This window comes from Peromyscus californicus, unplaced genomic scaffold (genome assembly GCF_007827085.1).
Source record: "Peromyscus californicus insignis strain IS unplaced genomic scaffold, ASM782708v3 Scaffold_19__1_contigs__length_69161282, whole genome shotgun sequence".
Lineage (NCBI taxonomy): Eukaryota > Metazoa > Chordata > Mammalia > Rodentia > Cricetidae > Peromyscus > Peromyscus californicus.
The window spans coordinates 16,368,841-16,386,201 of record NW_026294491.1 but is presented as its reverse complement, the minus strand read 5'-3'; the positions used below and the strand labels follow the sequence as shown (position 1 = coordinate 16,386,201).

Genomic DNA, 17,361 nt, shown 5'->3' with positions numbered 1-17,361 from the left:
GAGACAGAATAGCCACTAGATAGACATGGAGGACAGAAAATGGTGGCACACATGCCTTTAATCCTAGCATTCCAGAGGCAGAGATCCCCCTGGATCTCTGTGAGTTTAAAGCCACACTGGAAACAGCCAGGCATGGCAACACGAGCCTTTAATCCCAGGATGTAATGTCAGAAAGCAGAAAGGTATATAAGGCATGGAAACCAGGAACTAGAGCTGGTTAAGCTTTAGGCTTTCAAGAAACAGTTCAGCTGAGATCCATTCAGATATGAGGACACAGAGGCTTCTAGTCTGAGGAAACAGGATCAGCTGAGGAAATGGTGAGGTGAGGTAGCTGTGGCTTGTTCTGTTTCTCTGATCTTCCAGCATTCACCCCAATACCTGGCTTCAGGTTTGTTTTTATTAATAAGACCTTTTAAATTTTGTGCTACACAGGTCACTGAAGTACTAGCTTACTTAATAATGGAAAACTGGGAATACAAATATGTGTTTTAAAGGATTATTTTAGGGATCAAGTGAAATAATGTATAAAAAGCACTTAAGACAATGCTTAGAACAGATAGGGAGGGGAAAAAAATTATTTCCTTAAGAACATTGTATCCCCCCTCCCCAAAGTCTTGGGATTGAAGCCAGGCCTATGTGGGCCAGATGAGCCCTCTACCACTGGGCCTTGTCCCCAGCCCTTGGATGGCTGTCTTTGATGTTGTCAGTTCTGATTCTCACTTCCATATGTCTTTTGCATATAGAGCAACATGAATGTATCTCTAGTGATAAACATTCTTCTAGCTCTCAAGGGTGTCTGTAAAAAGTGCAGGGCACTATAGTCAGAGAATCTGGAGGAGACTTCCCTTTGGAAGGAAGAAGAGGAAGCTTGCTCTAGAGATGGCATGCCTTCCCAGTGAGAACTCACTCAGCACACCGAGAGATGAGGGAAAGGCTCTTTAATATCCTTTCTCTGGGGCTCTCGGCTAATGCCCCGTGGAAGACCCGGTCCTGAATAGAAGACCTCACTAGCTTCTCCACACTTTAGGCTTACACATTTTGCATATGCTGTCATCCTAAAATCTCTTTTAGGGCCTGGCCCCAGGTTACACTTCGGCCAATTTAAACAGACCAGAGACTGCAAGTCTGGCCACTTAGGCAGATGGAAGATTTCCAGAGGGAAGTAATTGCCAGAATTATTTCTGAAGTCGAATCACTGTTACCCAGGATCCTCTTGCCCACCTGGCAGAATTATGTTTTTTTTTTCCTGATAAGAGCACAAGGGACTTAATGGCAGACCAGGACTTAGTGATGGTTGTGACCCCATGCTACCCCCCTTGAGCTACCCTTAGAGGTGTGTCTTTTGTTAGGGGAACTGGCCTAAAGGATGGTTTTAAGTCAGCTGTCTCCTTTGTTATAGGAGAGGAGCCTAATGGTTAATCCTGGTGAACAAGCATCCTAGCATTTGAAATTTCGCTTATTTATGTACCTATGTACTTCTCTTTGGGGTATTTGGGGGAGGGGAGCAACACTCCCTTAGCTACATTCTACTTTGTGTGATTTAATGTATTTCAAGCAAATTTATTAACATCCTTTGTAACATCAGTTCTATTACCTTTTCTTCTTTATCAAGCTGAGGGCTGACTGGCGGCAACACTGACACTTCTTACTCCATATTGTGGGGCTCCCCAAATCAACACTAGCATGTATCTGCTGGTCACCTCTCTAGCATCCCTAAAGCTATGCTAACTTGAGAAAGTATAAAAGAAGTATAAAACACACCCTTTATCATCCAATTTTCATCATTATAAAACAAATTAAACAGATTTCTCCTCTCATTGCAGATGTTTTTCCCCATTGATTTTATGTTAGTTTTTTTTTTTTTAATGTGCTTTCTGTATGTTTCCATCTTCAGCTACAAGACCCAGGGAATGAAACTATGCACACAAATCCCTGCTAAGCAATTTACAGCTGATTATTGCTGAGCAGTGAGCTTCATGATTAGGGTCAGGTAGACATCCATTCACTCTATGCAGGAAGTTCAATTAGATTCCCAATAATCCTATTTTATAGATGAAATTAAAACAGCACTGGTGGTGTGAATTACTTGCTCAAGTCTGTCTCAGACTCCAAAGCCTGTGTTCCCACCACACAGACTCATGTGAACTCTTTAACTTCCATATTAATCCCTTACAGCAAAATAAATAAAAGGAGGCAATACATAAGTAGGATGCATATAAATTGCTTAATTAGTAGGGATTTATTCCACAAATATTTGTTGGGCACTGATTATTTGCCAAGCTATGCTGCAAAAGAGAAAAACCAGTATCCCAGCAAAAGTCTCAAAGGATGCTTCTCTCCTTCACCACAGGTACTCCCATCCCTGAGGCCTTCCATGTCACAGGCTTCTAGTGGGCAAGAGCCCTCAGCTGTTTCTTTGGCTACTGGTTAATCTTCTAGGCATTTGGCATTGCCATTCAGGACAGTGCCCTTGATCTTCATAGGCTCTGAAAGTTATCTCAAGAGAGGAAGGTTTACCTCACCTTGACTTATAATACTAAGCCAGTAACAAACCATGAGAACGTGTGCTCTGAATGTCCTATTGAAGTGTGAGGGAAGGTGATTTCTCCTCTTAATTTTAAAAATCTTTTGGTTCCCCCCTAGGTCACAGGGATGTATACTAGAGTCTAGACCTCTGGACATCTGAGTAGTAGACAAGATGATTTATTACCACTCACTTTACCAAGCATGGCCTGTGGCCTTCAGTTGAACCTGAAATATGTCTTGTCTAGGGGCCTTCACGTTAATAGAAAGCAGAGAACCAGCTATGGATCTCCAGATGCACCAAATCTCAAGTGCAAAGAACCCTTGCATTCTCAATTATGAATGTTATCACTGTCCTATATGATAAAGATCCTGAGGATACCAATGTCAGCACCACCCCCTAACCACATCCATGTTGTCTACCCTCTTTACCATTCATGGGTCTATCTCCATGTAGATTCTTCTACATCCGTATCCGAGTCAGACATTATGGGTACAGAATGACTGAGAAGTCCTCTCACTACCAAACACCTTGTGTTCTGGAACTCACATTAATTGGCTTCTGCTGTGTGCCAGGCACTCTATGCGGTGCTGCATCCTTGAAATATCACTTACACCTCAACACAGTGTAATTGCATCACCAGTGTGACAATATAGGTTCAGAAAGGGTAAATCATGTCCAGGTCACTCAGGTGTTAGGTAATAGAGCTGTGAACAACAGTGATCAAGGAACACAAGGCCCCTTTCATTCTATGAAGTTTCTTTGCCTTCTTTGAACTGTCTCAGCTTACTTCTAATTTCTGAGTGCAATGATGTAAGAAAGATAAATAAAAGGCCTTTAAATCACAATTAGCACAAGTAAAATGTGCATTATTATTTTTATGTTGAGCCTGTTTCTGGGAATGTTTCATTATAAGAGCATTTCAGTTGATAAAAATTCAGAGATGCACATTTGCTAGTTGAAGCAAGAAAATGTCAATAATCCCACGTTGTTTTATTAATTTAGACATGGCTCAGGCAAGTACAGCTGGCATTGCTATTCTTAGAGCTAGAAGGGATGGCAGGAAAATACTTCTGTGGAGAGACAGATTTAGTCAGATTCAGGAGATACTCTACCACTTCCAAATCCTTAGTCAACCCCATGCCTCTCTGCCCTCAGCAAATCATCCACTGAAAACTAGGCTAGAGAGATGAGTGTGAGAATGGAATTCATCAAAATAAGGTGAAGGGCCAGCCGTCTATCACAGGTGGCAGCTTGATTAATGGAAGCCAGAAATCAGCCAGCACAATTTGGACAATCAATGAGACTCAGGCAAAAAGCAAAACAACCAGAAATGTCTACTTTTTCTAGAAAAAAAAATAATCCCTTGTGTTTGTTTGAGCCTTTTGACCTGGAGATGTCAAGGCATTTCACAAGCAATTTCTTTTAGTCGTGTTCCTGCTGTAGAGAAATCAACAGAGGCATTAATGCAAGCTTCCCTGTAGGCTAGCAGGAAATAGGAACAAAGGAGAAAGGAGCCACAGTGCTTACAACCTTTCCAGTAATTGATGCCTCCAAGAAAGATTGACCAGGCCTTTATGTAGTTCTTTCCATCAACCTGGTAGTAGATGGACTGTGGGAGTATCTGCTCAATCCAGTGTGGTCCCTCTCTGAGAATTTCTCCTACGTTCACTGAAATGAGTCCTAGAAGCCATGTCTGTTCTGTGTTGTTTCCCATCTTCCTCCAGCCTTGATGGATTGGACCATAAGGGATTCCCACCCTAACCAGGGTCAGTCAGATTCTCTGAAGTGTGACTTGCATTGTGATCTAGGGACCTACTCAGCATTTAAGTTAGGAACAGTAAGGGAAGCAAGAACAAAGACATAACCTTCAGAAAGAAGAGTACAATGTTTGTCTAAGAACTGGCCACATGTCTACTTTGGTTCCTCCCAACTTTCTAGTTCCCCGTTCCAGACCCCTGTGAGATCCAGTCCCAGGGTCAGCCTTCAGGTTGAGTGGAACACCCTTGAATCTAATGATTAAATCATTCTTCTTCCACACACCTTAGCTCCATTTGGCTTCTGCTCCTTGCCCCTGAATGTTTTCATCATATTTTTAGATGTGTCCATCAAGCCCTCATTCTCCCTGAGATGTCTGTCTTGCCATGGTTGAGTTCTTCTCTTGTGTCTTTGCCTGTGTCTCAATCTCTACCTACCCTTTGCATATATGTATTCTCTGAAATTCTTTGCTCAGTCCACCTCTCCACCCCTTTCCCAGCAAATCTTACCTCCTCGATGGTTTCAGTTCATACTTAACTGCATCTAAATCCTGATGTCTACACCATGCCTCTTGGGTGATCTTGCCAAGCCACTCAGACTAGTCTTACATTGTGTCTTCCTTCTCCTAAAGCATCTCCTTCACTTGTGGGATTAAACTCTTGCCGATCTCTCAAGCTGCAGGTTACAGAGATTATTTTCAAGCTATTTCTAACTATTATCCTTTTACTGCGATTCATTCAGTCATTGTGCTCTCACAGTTGAGTAGTTTTCGGTAGTTTCCTAAGAATTGTCCTTGTTATGATATAACCATCCCCAACTACTGCCACTCATTCTCTATACCCTGCCAGAATTATTCCTAAACGCGCACTAGCCACAGTTGTTCATGCATGAAACAAAAACTCAACAAGCAAACATCAAAAGGTCAGTGGATCCATATTTCTTACAAAGGCCATGATACTTTATTTATTACAGAGGTCCCTGTAGAATCTGCCTTCAAACTACCCTTTTAGCTTCATTTCCTACTCCATTTAGCATAATTATCACACTGTCTAAAAGCTGTTTCTCAGATACTTCATGGCATTCCTTAATTTATCCATCCATCCATCCATCCATCCATCCATCCATCCATCCATCTATCCATCCATCCATCCATCCATCCATCCATCCCTCCATCCATCTGTCCATTAGTTGCATATTTTCAAGGCACCAAAATTGCAGCCATGACTTGGGCTTGATGATGTTCTGAAGAAGGTTCCCATCTAAGAAAACTTGTAATTTTCTTGTCATCAACACGAAATACTGAATTAATGGGCTGCCTGCCATCAGCACTGACTGGGAGAACCCCTGACATGGTGATGGGGAGCTGGCTCTCTGGTGGCCTTTAGAAATGTCTTGGGTCACTGACCTGTAAAAGGAACTAACTCTCTAGGGTACTTGTTCCATTTCTTACTGATGGCAGGAAGTTACACCCAACTGGAAAGGGTAGGTTAACCGAGGCGACAGGGAAAAATATAGAGCAAATAACAGGATTTTAAATGTTTTAAGAAATCATTATTTTGTAATGTCTAAAACTACTGCCAAGCTTATTAATATTGAAATAATATTATTAATATTGAAAAATATCTTTGGCTGCTGTATGCTAAAAAAAACTTCAGCTCTCTATGATTATAATATTACCTAAATCAGCATATGAACTTGTTAGAGAAAGGAGGGTCCATAAAGACTCTGGGTCTCTCCCGGTACCTGAGGTAAGTCACTCAGCTTGGCGGCCATAGCCTCAGTCTCTACTAAGTATCTGCTAAGGCGATAGCTACCATTTTCTCTCATCTGCTTGAGGTCACCAAATGTAAGAACAATGTCTGAAAGAACAATGTCCCCGTGTATATAGGAAGCTGCCAAATCTGCGTGGGAGGGGCATAGGCTGCTGTTGAGTCACAACCATGTAAAGAGGGCAGTCTCTCTCGCACATACTCACGTATGTTGAAAACAGGTTAGGGAAAAGTGGCCAATGCTGCCTACTGGTTTTTCTTGATGTTTTACATTTTACAAGCTTAAAAGTAACTCCTGGGCTTGTATTGTTTGACAAGTGGAAATAATACACAAATCTGTCTAGGGTCGGTCGGGTCTATCTATTTAGGGTTAGGTTTGTTCATCTGTCTAGGGCCAGGCAGTGGATCCTCAAAAGAAAAGCAGAGCTATCACGTGTTGAAATAATACGTTTCCGGCTCAAGATCTCCCTGATTATGGGACAGTGGTGCACTGTACCAGGAGGATGTCACTTCTCAGAGATTCTCGTAAAGACCACACGGTAGCACAACTGGCCCAGAAGGCTTGACTCCATGTTGCCTCTGGCCTTCTCTTTCCTCCTTTGTTGCTTTTATAAGTACATGCATTCAAAAATATGTGTGCAAAATATGTGTGAGCATGCATGTGTGCATGTAAAGAAAAAGAGGGAAAAGGAATTTTACATACATACACACACATATATATATGTGTATATATATAATGTGCACACATGCATGGCTTGGTATATGCATATACACATAATACATACACATGCATATTCTTTTCTTTTTGAGAGCACAGCAATCCATGTGTACTTCCATGCCAGAAATATCACAAAACATCTGAATCTGTGACAAGGTTACCCTGTGGCAAAACTAGATTTCAGAATCTGGTCAAGAAAACACACTAAGGCGTTTGTTCCTACTCAGTCTTTCCAATAAAGGCCTGCGTCATCATATAAAACACCCGACAGCTTTGTTAGAGATAAATAGAGTTAAAAGTAAACCTGACCTTCTAAAAATAGGGACTCTTCTATATTACTATTAAATTATTTAAAGGTCAGTAAAGGCAGGTTTAACACTGCCAGGGCACTTAACCTAAGGTCATCTAGACAAGGGCTTTGTGACTATGTTGTGCTTCTTGGATACTTGCTAAGAATTTTTGAGGGTTTTTGCAAAAACACAGCTTTCAGTAGTCTGTGAAATAATATTTTAATATATTAAAAGGCTTTGTGCTACCTCATGTTCCCTAATACTTCTTAACTTATGCTCTTGCATTTCCACTGGAATAAGGCATACTTCCAAGGTTGGAGCCTTATGGCATAGTGGAAGGAACATGGACTTTCAAAACTCAAGTCAATTCTCAGGGTCACCAGTGGTTAAGCTGGTTCTGCTATTTCTCAACCCCAGTTTCTTACCCTGTAAAATGGTGTGTGTTGAGGGGAGGGTACAAGGTAAGGATGCAGGGAGATCCTTGCTCGAACAATGAGTGTCATGTGGCAAGAACTGTCTGCTATAGTTGATGTTGTTGACCCAGTGTCTGAGAACTGTTTGCTGTCATATGGAAGTGGAAAGTTAATGTCTAATTTGATACACCTCATAAAAGAAATGCCTTGCAAATGAATGAGAAAAGTAGCCTTGTGCCCACTTCAATCTTATTTTTCACATTTCCATTATTTTGGGTGTCCTTCAACCATCTCTGCAGATAATTTTGATTCATGGATTGTAAGTTTGAGCTGCCATAATTATTTCCTGACTGTAAGTTGCCATATGTGGACAGGTTTTCCATATTTAGCCTATGAATATGAAAACTTTGCTATGTTGCCAAAATGCAGGATATTGAAAATCTGAACATAATTAAAACTGTTTCATTCATAGAGGAAATATAAGATCCAGAAAATCTTCACAAACCAGAATTTTGATTCTTTTCTTTCCTTAACCATTAATCCATGGGAAGCCACTGGAGAGTCTGTTGAGGAAGACATGTGAGAAGACATTGAATCCCACTGTGAGTTTCATCTACACGTAACATGAAGAGTAATGAAGTGGTCTTTCACCTTGGCCCATGCTTCCTTCAAAGGATGCCAGGGGTGAGGACGCCATGCTCCTTTCAAAACCCTTGGCCTGGTTTTTCTTTTCACATTCTGTTTGAGAGAAGGAGGGGTTGAGGAAAAGACAGAAAGAGAGGACAGAAAAGGACTGAGCTATTTGAAAAATCCATGACCTTAAAAAAGCTGAAACATGTTCCAAAGGCAGCTGAGTAACGTGCGCTTTAAAGGGAGACCCAAGCATCCAATGGAACAGTCACTGCTGTAACAGACCAACAATAACTGTTCAATTTCGTTGCCAGTGGATGTTAAGGTTGCAGATGGCACTAAGGTTACCAACCTCCCAATACTGACATGGGGATACTTTTCTAGATTGTGCCAGTGGGTCCTGTCAGTCAAAGAGGTCCTTAAAAATAGGAGGAGGGTAGATGGAAGGAAAATCAGAATGGTGGGATATGTCCAGAATAGCTTGGTTTAAAAAATATGACAAGCCTTGACACTGATAATTGCTTAATCATATCAGGTTAGCTTGGGAAAGGGAAAAAGTAAATAGAAATGCAACAATGAGTGGGATTCATTAGCTGATGCAAAAAGAACCCCTCAGGAATGTTGTAGGGACTATTTGTCCTGCCTCCCTGCTTAGCTTCCAATTCTTCCTTCATCTGATGTTACTACCACCACTGTCTTACTCTGGAAACATCTCTTTTGAATTCTTGAACCTTGTGAATTAGGAGGGGCCATGCTGTCCTCCAGCTCCCCTCCAGTACGGTCCCAGGATCCAAACCTCATGTCAATCATCACACTCCGTGTTTCCCTTGATCCAGCAATTAGCTCAAGTTTAACCATTTTGACACAAAGCAATTTGATACTGGACCAGATTTGGGAAGTATTGAAAATAGATTTTCTTTGTTCTTAATGGGACGATTGGGAATTTAGAACTAATTTAGATCTATAGCAACCATTTTTATCAAGACAAAAAGAAAGCCTGAATGAAAATGGAGATGATGACGCCACAGGGTGAAGCCTAACAGCAGAGCGTGTGATATTCTTAACAAAGCAGAGCCCAGCATCCAAGTGCAGTATCCTCAGCAAGGCAGAACCCAAAGGCAGAGAGTGCAGTATCCTCAGTTACATTATTTTAGCCTCTGCATTTTATTCACCCAAATGTGCATTACTTTGAACACACAAGTTAAATGAGCCAATAAACTTCTGTTTTATTTAAATGCATTTGAGCTGTAGCCCTGCTATGTGAAAGTCCCCAAATTCTTGACAAGCAAGGAGTGCTCTGAGTCTCTCAGGCCCATAAACATAAAGCGAGGACTTTAGACATGTCAGACACAAAGGCACTAATACAATTGAGCCCGCTGTAACTGATGTATAAAGCAGAAGGTAATCTAATAGACCTTTTCAGATATCTGAAGTGGCAACATCATCCACCTAGAGTGCCTACTTCCCAGAATTGGATGACTGAAGAACCCCATCAGTAAATAAAAGGATGCTGCAGGACTGGCAGCCAGGATAAATGACAGTGGTCCACTGAACTCATTTTATCTGGACCAAGATGAAGTCATGTGACCTACATGCTGCCCAAGAGAAAGGTAAATTTGAACCTACTAGATTGAGAGCATTTCTCCGGACTCTATTACATAATCTCCAGTTTTCCTCTTTATGATTCAGATCAATGATTTCTCTTCTGCTCACAGAAATGAACCAATTGTTCTGATTCTTTCCTTTGCCCAAACATCCAGTCAAATTGTTTTCTGAATGCACGTCTCATTCTCTTAGTGCATTTGCAGTCTGTCCCGATCATTGAGGTTGACATCATGCCTATTTTAACACTGTCCAGATGGAGATATATATATATATATATATAAGAGCTTTCTATATCTGCACTTCCAGGTTGCCGGACTCACTTGCTGAGGCTGCTCTGTAGTCGATGAGCTTCCAGAGGCAAGTGCTGCCCTGAGAGGAAGGCTAATAAGGATTAGAGACTGCTGTGCTTCTCAGCTGTCAACTTTCTAAGTATCTGAGACCTTAATTTTAACACATAGATAACATTTGGGAGGGGAGGATCTCCCAAAGAAGGGGAAATAGAATATATAGCTACGGAGAAACTGGGAGACTGGAATGGGGATTAAATGGGGAGAGGAGAGGGGAGTAAGGGAGGGAATATGGTGAGTGACAACTAGTATTAAAAACCCATTTTTGGGGTCATATGGAAGCCTAGTACTGTAGAAGCTTCTTAAAATATATGCATTATGAAAGAAATCTAAATGGAGTCACCAAATAACACCAGAGACATTTCCCCAACTACTCTATTGCTGAAGACAATACTTTTAATATCTTATTGAACACAGAGAAGTTGAGCTGATACCTAACTAGAGCCTTCACCCCTACTAACTTGTAGTTTGAATGAAAATGGCCCTATAGGCTCACAGGGGCTAGCACTATTGGGAGGTGTGGTCTTGTTGGAGTAGGTGTGGTTTGTTGGAGGAGGTGTGTCACTGGGGAGAAGGGCATTGAGGTCTCAGAAGCTCAAGCTTGGCCAATGTGTATCAGTCTCTTTCTGCTGCCTGCTGGTCCAGATGTAGAACTCTCAGCTCCTTCTCCAGCGCCATGTCTGCCTGCACACTGTCTTGCTTCCCACCATGATGATAATGGACTAAACCTCTGAAACTGTAAGCCAGCTCCAGTTAAATGTTTTCCTTTATAAGAGTTGCCATGGTCATGCTATCTTCACAGCAATAGAAATCCTAACTAAGACACTACTGGAAGGTATTCTGCACACTACCAGAGGAGAAAGGTAACTACCAACTGAGCTATAAACCCTGTGATCTATAACAATGACCTGCCTGCATGATACACTGGTGTAACAGTGGCATAAACATTGTGGGAGTAAACAACTTCGGTCTGTCTGATTGGACTTAAGGCCCACTCCATGAGATGAAACCCATACCCAACACTGCTTGGGTGGCCAAGAACCTGTGACTAGATAGGCCAGATAGTCCATGGGCCATAGGAAAACCAAATACTGTTGTTCTGCTAAAGGAACATAGCAATAAAATGACTCCTAATGACCCTCTGCTATAACCATAGGCCAATATCTTACTCAGACATCATCAGAGAAACTTTCCCTCCTTATAGTAAGTAGATGGTAACAACTGGACAATGTGCAGAGAGTGGAGACTTTGGAACACTCAGCTATAAATGGGATATCTCAGGAAACCCTTCAGGGCTCAGGGAGCTATTGAGGGCCTTAGAGGTCCAGCCTCAAGGTTCTCTTCAGGGTCCAGATCAGACACTACAGGAAGAAAAAGGAACTAGGGCATCTGAGGGCAAAAAGAATTAGCTCACACACATACTCTTTAAATCCTATCTCTTTATTGTTCTGCCTTCTCCTAATTTCCTTGTCCTAATTGTCTATAATCTCTTAGCTCTAATTCTCTGTTTTAATCCTCCTGCTTCTCCTCATCCAGCCTAATAATACTCTTTTTTTACAGGAGGCTTGAAGCAATAATAAAAATTACAAGAGTTACCTCTCATGGGTCAAAAGCACATCCCTAGGTTAAACGATCAGGAGCTGAGCCATTTACCATGGTAACACAAGGTTCCCAGGTCTCAGGACCAGAGGAAGGGGGTGCAGTGCCCAGTATGACAAACTCTGAGACACAGCTCTTTATCAGCAGACTTGGCAAGCAAAGAACTGCATGCTTTTCTTAGGGTGCTTTATGTGGATAACCTTGGTTGGACACCTGCAACTCTGACCTTGTGCATAACTGTAAAGTTTTAAACTTATAATCTATATACAAAGGCCTTTAGTCTAGTTTGAACTTGCTCTAAGGTAAAAATTGGTTAAATGTGTGCAGTTAGTCTGAGCAAAAGTAACAAAGCAGGCTTTCAAGTGTCTACAGACCTTGTGGGACAGTAGATCTAGTTCTGAAGTATATCCTAGTGTATTTTCTATATATCAAAATTATACAGCTAAAAGAGAAGTCATCTTCCTGACCATTCACACATGTGTGTGCCCATAAGATTGAGATGTAATCATGAGATTGCATGTGCACATTACATGAAAATGCATGGTAATGGGGAGATATCGTAGCTGTTATTGCACAAATAAAATTACAATGGAAGCAACCTGTTTTTCAGAGCCTGTGTCCCTGAAGACCCAGCCCAACAAAGTTCCTCCATCAGAGAACCATTTGTCTGCTGGGTTGGCATCTACGTTATCAATTGTTGTAAGCTGTAATTACATCATGGCCCACAATAGCTCACAACAATCGCTCTTGACAGGGAGCTATGTGGAAGAAGAGGCAGAAAGATTTTAGGAGACAGAAGGGATGGGTAATACCAAAGAACCAGTGTCTTCCAGACACAACAGGACTGATACACATATGAACTCACAGAAAGTCTGGCAACATGCACAAGGTACGTATAGGCTCAAGCTAGACAGGGTATCAGTACTAAGAGGGAGATGTGGGCAAGAGCTTCTGTCCCTGACTAAGAAGCTGTCTCCAACTGGCAACCATGTAAAAAGGAAAGATTAGTTTTCTCCAATGGAGTCTCACTGGGTATATAAACCACACTTAAGAATAGGCCCCTTGCCCAGCAGTAGATGGCCAATACAAAATGAAGCCAGTGGTGTTTTTGTGGATTTTTATGATTCATATTGCTTTATTTGGGAATTTTTTATTTTACTACTTTTCTGCATGTATATTATGTTTTCTGATTTTTTTATGGGTTTGATGTATATGAGTGAATGAGTGTGTGTGTGTGTGTGTGTGTGTGTGTGTGTGTGTGTTCTTGTGCTTTTTCATTGATTTTGCTTTTTACTCCTTGTTTGTTTTCTAAAAAAAAAAGAGAAAGAAGGTATGGAATTGAATGGGTAGAGAGAATCTGGGAGGAGATGGAGAGGATAAACCATAATCATAATATATTGCAAAAAACACTATTTGCAATAGAAAAAGAAAAAATGTTATAGCATAACAAGTAACAAATCTTAGGTATATAACTCAATGATTTTGAAAAAATGCATTTAAGTATCAAATACTCTAAGCAAGATGCTGGGTCCCACCCAACTATTGAACAATCCTTGAAGGGAAGAGTGAAGATTAAGAAATAATACATATGAAAAATAGAGATATAAACGTAAAAGACTGAGATACAGAATAGCATTGGGAGGGGCTCCGAGTCAATACACAGTCGCCCCAAGTTTAATCTTCATGGGCTTTTTATACACAAGCAAGGGGAGAGGCAAAAGCCCTCCCCTTCTCAAGGACGCTATGGTACAAGGTACAAAGTCCAAACAAATGCAGACACTGCCTTAATTTTCAAAACATCTAGCAGCCACACCTTGTGGCAAAACATCCTGTAATTAGGCCTTGAAATATAAGACACCTGGTAACCATGCCTTTGGCCAAAACATCCTATTATGCAGCCTTGCAAGGCAAGACAAGCTTGGACTCTCTGACCTTGGGTCAAGGTGGAATAAGGCCACACTATGGAGTCTCTGTGGACCCCTACAACAAGATCTCTAGAACATTTATTCCTATAATCGTAACTTGCTCATATTGGCTCTTTTTAACCCCCAGTATTGCTCATTCTAGACCCTATTCTTTGTACTTTTGATGAGAAAGGACAAATTGACAAGGCTACTACACATTCATTTCCTTTAATAATCACAATTTTATTGAAACACATGAAAAAGAAAATAGGCTATCTACCTGTTTTTGAGGCGCTGTTTCTGTGGGGAATAGATAATGCTTAGTGTCCCTGAGGATTCAAATACTTCAGAGAGACCCTTCCAGCCACCTTTCAGTTTAACAGCTTTTGCTTTAGCTATCTCAAAACATCCTGTAATTAGGCCTTGAAGTATAAGACACCTGGTAACCACACCTTTGGCCAAAATATCCTAGTATGCAGCCTTGAGGGGCAAGACAAGTAAAAATGAGCACATATTTGAGAGTTAGAAAGTATGTGATAAAGTATAAGAAGTTACAAATGTTGCCATAAAGAGTTCACGGTGAGCTAAAATCTACTCCTGCATTTGTGAATTAGGTCAATGTGGGCAAGAATTGGGAGAAATTTTCCCTAGAACGCAGTAAGCATTGTCTGTCCCTGTCCCTGAGTCCTAATGACAAACCAAAGTTCAATTCCACAAAAATTCACCTGGGCAACCAATTGGATTTTTAGGCTTATTGACAGAGCAATAGGTGACAGGTTATGGGCAGGATCATGGGTGACCTTAAAATAGCCACACTGGGAGTTCTGCACCCAGCATAGATGAGGACTCCCCCATGGTTGTGTAGACGGAGCCCTCTCCTCTGGTCCTTCCCAGCCTGTATCCTCTAGCTCCTGGCCAAGGCTGTGTGCAGTGAGGGCAGAATACTCAGGTAGGAGTTCTATGACCCTTCCCACCTCCTCCTCTTCCTTTGACAGATGTCAGTAGTCATCAAGCCCAATTGGGATGATCATTCCAGAAGGCACATCTGAGCTCCTGAAGATGACATCTGTTGGCTCAGAGGATTGGCCTGTACAACATCAAGAAACTAATCCTTTTTAAAAATCATCTCTTTCCTTTAGTAATGGCAACACTGATTTACAGATTGTTCCTGCAGAAAAAATGACAGCATGAGAGTCTTGAAAATTCTGATTTTCATTCTTCTTCTTTCTCATTAATGAATAGAATATTTGAAGGCATATGTTATTGAAGTATTTCCTTGTTCTATTTTCTGGTAAGCAACAGGCTAGTTTTTTCTGGCTAAAGACTTCGTAAGGCAGAAGTCCCTTCTGTTAGAAGGAAAGATCATGGGGATGAAATGCCGATTAATCAAGATTTTGACTCAGTCATAATAGATTTTTCAAAAATTCAGTCATGTGATTTTAGAACCACAATGTAATCTTAGAACTCGACTCAGTATTGTTAAATATAAATTTTACAAATGAGGAAAATGGACTAAACATGGTGAGGGACTTACTTAAAACAATGCCCCCCATTGTAGTAATTGAAGACTCAAATTCAGCTCCGATTCCTACTGCAGTACTTGCTGTTGCTAAAAACTGATAAATAAACCTTAGAAGCAGATGTGTTTTACTAAAGTATTTTTCACACATCACTAAATATAACTAAAACTGCCCAGGAACTTCCTTGTTATGTGAAATCATATCTCTTCTTCTGGAATTGTAACTATGAAATTGCCTTTCTGACACTTCCCAGGCTCCCCATATTTCTGTTTGAAGAATAATTTTAATTCATTCTCTGTGTCTCTGTAATTCCATGCAGGACAGGTCTTATCCAAGGCTGTTTGGGCAGCTAACAGTATTAACAAGGCATTCTGCCTTCATTGGCTCTGCCATACCCGTGTTCCACCAGTCGGTGGACCCTTTAGAATCACAACTGTGCTCCACCTCTGATTCACAGGGCTTAGGAACCACTGAATGTTCTGCAAGATCCCCAGGGGAAATATTAAATGGAGTGATTTCAGAGTAACCAGAGCTGAATAGCTTTGGAAGCAATATGCCAAGCTAAGTCCCCAAACACACCTTCAGTGGTTCCCTAGGGAATGCAGAATTTGACTTTCTCTTCAGGTCCACAGTGACAGAAGTATGAGGGACTACAAACAGAAGCAGACATTGCATTGAGCTCAGCAGCCTTAGCAATTAAGCTGGGTTGGAATTGAACAGCGCTGCTGCTGAGGTGACCCATTGTCATTTGATATTCCATGGTACTTGTCAAAGGGCCAACGGGAAGTGCTGACGGTGCCTAGGTGAGGCAAATTTGCTCTTCATTAGCCTGGGGGAAGCCAAACTGCTCGGAAGAAATTATGTTGGACAAACCCTAATACTAAAGAATGATTGATAACTGAAAATCCAACGTCATTCAGTCATTTTTATTTGGAACAACTCAAGATAATTAATAATAAAGCCCATCAGCTCCATTTGTTCAGCACATCTCCTCGCACACGCTCAATGTGACTGCAAATTGCATCCCTTGAAGACTACAAATTGCAAATTTAATTAGGCCCTGAAAAAGAGATTGAGGTCTGACTCATATATCCTATAAGCAAATCCTGTCTAATAAAGACAGCTTCCATTTGTTAAGCATGTCTTTGTGACACAAAACATGTATTTCTATGCAGTCCATTCTTCACAGACCTGTATAGTTGATTTTATTAAAATTGGAAAAACCGAGGCTGGCCACAAGACAAAATTCTACACAGTGTTTCGGCTGGCAGGAAGTGGAGTTATGGGTTGTAGTCGGTGTAGCTGATAGCAAACCCTGCCATCCCTTAACCACATACACCTGCCATCATGTCAGACCTCACTTTTCAAGGGCTACCTCAAGCTCTGCCATTGCCATGAAGCTGAATTGGAAGATTCCTGGTTGATTTGCCAGAGAGATCATGATCATGGATGATCGGGCCAAAGTTGTGCCTCCAGTGAGTGGGAGAGACAGCCAGCGGTCTGACTCTAGAGTACATGCTCCTCCCCCACTACAAGCAGGTGTTCAACCCCATCAGAAAGATGTGAAATCCACTTAGAGGCTCCTTGCATTGTCATGAATTTTAAAAAAAATACAAGATAGAGTAAAATAAAAAATACCCATGTTGCCTCACAAAATAGAGATAAATGTAACATGAATAATTGCTTTAGGTGTGGGGGGGAGGGGCTGGGTCATCATGTAGGCTATTTCTTTTTTAAGGAACATTTACTTAGTTTTATGTGTACGTGTATGTGCCTACATGGGTTCACACACACTACTTGCTGGCAGGTAACATATGAAGCCAGAGGGCAGCAGATCCCATAGAATTAGAGTTACAGGAGGCTATGAGCCACTTGATATGGGTGCTGGGAACTGAACTTGGTGCCTCTGGAAGAAGAGTAAGCCCTCTAAACTGCTGAGACATCTGTCCAGCTCCCCATAAGGTAGGGTATTTCCAATTATAAGGGATGAGAAAAAAACAAATATCCCACTCTTTTTACATAATAGGCCTCCAAAATATATCATGTTCTTCCTTTGCAAGTCAATATTTGATATTATCAGTGTCTTTGGGGCTGAACTGATCCTATGGCTGTTGTTTTTTTAGCTTCATTTGGTCATATTTAGTTCAATAAATGTTGATTTGATTGTGATATTTAGTGACAGTGACTAACAAGCAATGTAATTCATTTGTGTATTTAATAATTATCAGCGATGAAGTACTTACTATATGCTAGGTATCCATCTAGGCACAGGAGATTTCATGAG

General features: G+C 41.1%; 1 long non-coding RNA gene across 17 annotated transcripts in view; it reads left to right on the top strand.

Annotated features, from left to right (window-relative positions):
- Positions 1-17,361, top strand: part of LOC128114605 (uncharacterized) — a 287,065-nt gene that overhangs the window by 101,964 nt on the left and 167,740 nt on the right. For 8 of the 17 annotated variants that reach the window (XR_008219822.1, XR_008219821.1, XR_008219819.1 and 5 more), the window contains 3 exons: positions 8,024-8,156; positions 9,516-9,712; positions 12,264-12,542. The exons of 5 other annotated variants lie outside the window; for them this stretch is intronic. This is a non-coding gene — a long non-coding RNA (uncharacterized LOC128114605). The remainder of the gene's footprint in view (positions 1-8,023; positions 8,157-9,515; positions 9,713-12,263; positions 12,543-17,361) is intronic. 4 more of the 17 variants (XR_008219813.1, XR_008219816.1, XR_008219818.1 and 1 more) reach the window with 4 other exon arrangements.